The sequence below is a fragment of the Anneissia japonica genome, unplaced genomic scaffold (assembly GCF_011630105.1).
Source record: "Anneissia japonica isolate Jap-2015-1 unplaced genomic scaffold, ASM1163010v1 scaffold287932_len317664_cov166, whole genome shotgun sequence".
Taxonomy (NCBI): Eukaryota; Metazoa; Echinodermata; class Crinoidea; order Comatulida; family Comatulidae; genus Anneissia; species Anneissia japonica.
The window spans coordinates 131359-137372 of record NW_022735649.1 but is presented as its reverse complement, the minus strand read 5'-3'; the positions used below and the strand labels follow the sequence as shown (position 1 = coordinate 137372).

The 6014-nt window shown below is 34.1% G+C and overlaps 2 protein-coding genes across 4 annotated transcripts in view; one reads left to right on the top strand and one right to left on the bottom strand.

Annotated features, from left to right (window-relative positions):
* Positions 1-546, bottom strand: part of LOC117116664 (tRNA methyltransferase 10 homolog B-like) — a 13333-nt gene extending 12787 nt beyond the window's left edge. For 2 of the 3 annotated variants that reach the window (XM_033260746.1, XM_033260749.1), the window contains exon 1: positions 318-455. The gene's annotated coding sequence lies outside the window, so the exon portion shown is untranslated. Of the gene's footprint in view, positions 1-317 lie in introns of all 3 variants that reach the window. The other variant, XM_033260747.1, reaches the window with a different exon arrangement.
* The window catches only part of LOC117116662 (probable diacyglycerol O-acyltransferase tgs1), a 49452-nt gene continuing 43955 nt past the window's right edge, over positions 518-6014 (top strand). Inside the window, exon 1 of the mRNA XM_033260740.1 lies at positions 518-649. The gene's annotated coding sequence lies outside the window, so the exon portion shown is untranslated. The remainder of the gene's footprint in view (positions 650-6014) is intronic.

The following is a 6014-nucleotide window of genomic DNA, read 5'->3' as shown; positions in this document are numbered from 1 at the left end:
ATTAAGTAGTTTTCTACTCTCGTGTGGTAATATTTTTATCATTTTTGCACCCGTGTGGTCGCGATTGGTCCCGAGTGGTCGCGAGTGGTTCCGTGTGGTCGCGAGTGGTCCCGTGTGGTATTTAGTAGGACCCGTAAGGCCTAGACCCAGCTACGCGGCTAACCTAGAGCCCTAGCCTAGGCTTGTTAGTAGCATAGATAAGGCCTAGCCTAGCCCCAATCAAGGCCTAGGCTAGGCTAGGCCTATACTCCTATACTTGCATTAGAGGCCTAGCCTCAAATAATTCTTAAAATATCTTTCTGGTTTTCTTAATGTACCTATGATATGTAAACTTAGTAATCATCGTTCTTGAAATAAGAATTCTTTGAACCGGAATTTGAAGGAAACAATAGTCACGACAACATACACATGATGGTAACACGACCAAATCAAAACATTAGCTTACACGCGACTGGATTTATCAGATCCCCGGGAATAAGGTGTCATCGGTGTGTCATCCAATGAAGGACCGTCGCTCACTAAACTGACGAAAAACAGATCCATTTTATTCTCAGCTATCTCAACTATTTCCGGTTAGTTTTCACCGTACTGCTACCGTTTTCTCACACACACTTTTCGCACGCGCTTGACAAAAACAACAGGTCAGAAGGTGAGTTAATTATCACTGCGAAGTAATAATTGTCGCAGTTTTGCATTGCGGTTTTTGTCACATCAGACCGTGTGATGATTGATTAGGCCTAGCTAGAATCCCTAGAGAGAGCTATTCTAGCCTCTAGGCCTTCACAGTGGTGGCTTAGCCTTGGTGACTAGAGTACAGTACTAGGCCTAGCTAGCCTAGCCTAGGCCAAGTAGTAGGCCCCTAGGCCTAGACCCTAGTATGTAGTATTGTTAGGAAGCTATGGTACTACAGTACGAATACATGTCAAACCGTACTTATGCCAACCCGTACCCACAAACCGTACCCAAATTTTGATCAACCCGTACCAACAATTTTGGTCAATCCGTACCCACGTTTGCTCAACCCGTACACAGCATAAACGAACCCGTACCCAAGTTTGATGAAAAATATTGTTTACTATATAGAACATTACGCAAATTATATTGTCTATTTAAATAAATCATATTAAACTATATTATGAACGCCTAACTTACCGATTAGAAGGTATAATTACCTTTGATAGAATGCATTCAATCAAGAAATTTATGATTGCCGAAGAAGCCGAAACACACAAGTTGGGGGCGCTACATATTATGGCTCCATGCGTGGTGTCGTTATTTGTTTCCACAATGTTTTACAATGTAGGGTCTAGTAATTAAATAAATACAAGTAAATATAAATAAGTAAAATATATAATAAAGAAATAAAGAATAGGCCCAAAGGCAAAAGAAAAGAAAAAGAAAAATTAAAACCAGAGAAAATTAAAAATAATTTGAAAATTATGAGAAAAGAGAAAAAAAGAACACTAATAAAAAATAGGCTCAGAGGAAAAGAAAACTTCCCTTAATATTAACGACAATCTTACAGACCGCACGAGATCGTACAGATACAAATATCTTTTGGCTACAGGTTGACCAAAATGACGTGTGTACCGGTTGACCAAACGTGGGTACTGATTGACCTAAAAGTGGGTACGGGTTGGAATGGGTACGGGTTTGTTTGGGTACGGATTTGTTTGGGTACGGATTGACTGACACCCCTACAGTACTAGCCTATACCTAGTACTAGCCCTAGTGATTTGTGCTTGGGTCTTATTAGTCTGAGATGACAAAACGCCCACTTATAAATTGAAGTTTTGAGAAAATTGACTTCAAAGTTGCGTCTTGTTTCTCTTTGAACACACTTTACCTAGCCTATTAAAGCTAGAGTTAGTTATGTTTTTTTTTTTAATTTGCAATTTAAAATTTTTTTTTTTTAAATATTGGCAGCTTTCATCCGAAAAGAATGCAGAGTTTACTTTTTACTATGCAGTTTATATAATTACATGTATTTGTCATTGAAATGTTAGGATAGCTTTTCAGTCTAATTTCATGGCAAAATGTCCTATCTCAAGTTACAGTAAAGTCATACATTTAGTTCGAGACTTGATGGCAAATAGACCTATCTCAACGTTGAGTCTTTTCACCACAAAAATCTCAAAAAATACAACATGACCTTTCTTCTATTGATAATATAACCCAATAACATAATAATTGTTATATACAATATCATGTTCGTTTTTATGTTATTTCTTTAATTAAAGACCCCTCCAATTAAGGACTACTGTACCTGTAATCAAAGAGCATTTTTCTGTACTCACCAATTAACTATTCTAATAGAGACCAAAGCTGCTATGACCATGAAATCCCGGTCCCAAAGTGGTCTTTAAATGGATAGGGAGACCTGTACATCTGTATCAGTATTTTTTAGGTTTACCAAATTATTCACATAATATATAATACCAGGGATAATACTTTATTTTTACTACATACATTTTATAAGCCTTAATTGCCTATGATAACTACAAAATATCGAATCATTTTTATAAAAATTAAATATTCAAATGTATATACTGTGTATATATATATATATATACATATATATATATATATTGCCTATGATTACTACAAAATATCGAATCATTTTTACAAAAAATGAAATATTCAAATGTATATACTGTATACTAGATGTGTATAAGAGACAGATGATTTTAAATTTACATACATTTTTGATTACTATACCACAATTTCAATATAGTGAACAATGATATGCCCTATAAGGCTAGCTGCCTACTGTATATACCGTAGTACTGCATAATGGTAAAAAAGAACTTGTTGTTTTTATTGTATGATTTCGAATTCTTTGGCATATAAGATACTGGATATTGTGATACATTTTCATATTGCTTTTCTTTTTTTAGTTGACTACATCCTAGAGTATTTCATGAATACAATATTTTTACAAAGTTGAATTGTGTCATCCCATGTGTGAATGATAGTTCATTATTGCTTGAAGTAGACTCCCATGCAGTACTTCCATTTCCTTTATTATCTAATATTGGTATATCAAATATAAAACACATTTTGTTCATGATCTATGGTATCTCTTTCTAAAAAAATATAATCAGAGGGGTTCAGGAGAATTTTTATTAAAAAAAATATATACAATTATACAGGTAGGTCTTCCTCTAATTAAAGACCACTTTTGGGAGATGGGTCTTTAACTAGAGGGAGACCAGTACCTTATTGGTAAGATTTTCTCACAAGTTTCAATAGTAGAAGAAGCATTGCAAATACAAACATCCCCAATCCAAGTTGTGACGACTCCAATTAAGCTGAATGAACTCAATGTAAAAAAAAGGCTTTCATTCAAGTATATGGTTAGGAAATATTTTAAAATTTGATGTTCCTATTAAGTATTAAAATCAAACAATCTTTTAGCTTCTTATTTAATGAAAATTAATCTCTCCCTACACTCCCTCTCCCTTTTTCTATAAAATGAGATTTAAAAACACATTTTTTTTTCATTATAATATTTTTCTCTTAGCGTAGGTAGAATTGTTGACTGCTTTATCTACAGTATGTGTTTAAAGGGACTGAACTCTTTAATGAGTTCTTTCAAAGTAATTACTAACCTATGAAGTGGAAAAGGGTGTTAATATTGAATATACAGTATTTTAAGCATTTTTATGTTATGATTTTTACCTTTTGTCATTTTTTTTTCTAATAATTATTTCAAGTATGTGGAATATCTTGGGGAAAGTTGAACTCTTACTAACTCAAATTAAAAATAGTATTGTTTTCTCTAGGAATGAGAAGAAAGAATTTGTTTATGGTACACAACATATTCCCGCACATAGTGCATTGTTTTTTGATCAGTACATCAAGGCAAATTTGTCTGCATATTTTATGTTGAAAAATTGTGATGCATCATTAATGAAGCCATTTTAAGTAGGAGGAGAATAATTGTAGCGTGAGATCACAGCCGTAAGCTACACTTACGGTATTAATGCTGGTTTCGAAAGAGCATTGTTTTATTAACACATTGTGTTCTACCACCTAAAAATCACTGATTCAGATATTTAAGTTGGTGTTATTCATGATGTATCTACTTTCCCTTCATAATAAGGGACACTTACAGTATAGTATTAATGCTGGTTTCGAAAGAGCATTGTTTTATTAACACATTGTGTTCTACCACCTAAAAATCACTGATTCAGATATTTAAGTCGGTGTTATTCATGATGTATCTACTTTCCCTTCATAATAAGGGACACTTACAGTATGGTATTAATGCTGGTTTTGAAAGAGCGTTGTTAAATATTAACACATTGTATTCACCTAAAAATCACTGATTCAGTGAGTTTTTAATTGATGAGGGAAAACAATTCACAAGAATGGCTAAATAAGATACAATGTTTGAATATTTAAAAGCAGACGAAAAGGAGGTGATTTTTAATATTTTAAAATGTGAGAAAAGGGGCATATTGTCATTTTTCTTTATTTAACCGAACCTTTAGTTCTGTAATGATTTTCGTATTTAGTTATTTCCTTTTCAATTTGCTGTTTGATTATTCTCTTTTGGATGCACCATCATTTTGGATGTGTGTAATGAAAGTGATTCCAAATAAAAACTACACTAAAACTATTAGGCGACAGTGCTGTATGATCAAGATGCAGGGATGTAGCTATGGTGGGTGGAGGTGGGTGAGGCCAACCAGCGTTAACATTTTTCAACCATGTCTGAAGCTAATTTCATGGCCCTCCACCCACCCTTATTAACCCACTTTTCATATTATTTAGCAATGTTGTCACTCACCCACCCTTAAAATGTCTATCTCCCGCCCTACTTGTACGGGGGACTAGGACTGTGGAGTGGCTAACAGTCTTCGTAACTGCAGGTAAATACTTCCCCCCCCCCAAAAAAAAAAGTCACGCTAAAGTAAATCACCTTATTTTGTAAGCTACAGTACAGTAGTTCTCACTCACCTAATCATCGAGTGGCCTTCCCCAATTAATCACCTTCTCAATCTTCCCCCCCCCCCATTTAAGACTCCTTGATACGGCACTTCCTGTGGGTGGGGGGAGGTGACTGGGGAATATACAGTACCTCCATATACCATCATAATGTTATATAATTCCAAACACAAAATTATTACTTTTTTAGAATTCAGATTTCAAAATTTTTTGCTGTGAGAAAATTGGCACACCGGCTATGCTTTTACTGCTTAGCATTAAAGGAGTAATTCTAGTTTTATTTGGTCTTTGGATGACATCAGCATTTTGGGATATTGGATTAGGAATTTCATGTCTCAATGGAAAGGTGTGAACATACACATAGTCTATCAGTTTTTAATTTTATTTCTCAAAAACATTTATGTTTTAAGATCATGAATGGTACAGTTAGTGCATCTTCATTCGACCTTGTAGAATTTTATGAACCATCTTGCAGATGCATTTGATCCTACTCAAAAAGGTCGCCTTCCATGTTGCAGCTGCAAGATTATGCAATAGCTTCAACAATATTTTGTTTTGTAACTGTCTTGACAGTTATTTAAAAAAAAAATTCCAAATTTTTCTCTATCAGTATATTTTTTTGAACATGTACAATACATTCAACCATTGACAAAATCTGTTGTGACTTATCACTACCCAATCACATAATGGAGAGCTCTGGATAACTGTAGAATGATTAGTAATTTAATTTTCTTTTCGAAACACATCCTCTATGAATTAGATTTCAGTAATTAGTGAATTTGATTGCGTCTGGTGACTATGGCTATGTTCACACAAACGGCGTTCGCTATATTAACGCTGGTGTTAAACTAGTAGTAATATAGGCCTATGGGGGAATAGTTTTAAGTTTTAAATAATGTACGGGTTCTTAACTGTAGTAAAATTAACAGTGCATCAGTAAAACTTTTAAATCTGTGAATTGTTCGAAGTTATATGATTATTGTATTTTAAATGAACAATTTTGCTTTGATTTTTCAGCTAGCATTGTTGGTGTTGCAGGTTTTAATAGACAGTCTAAATAT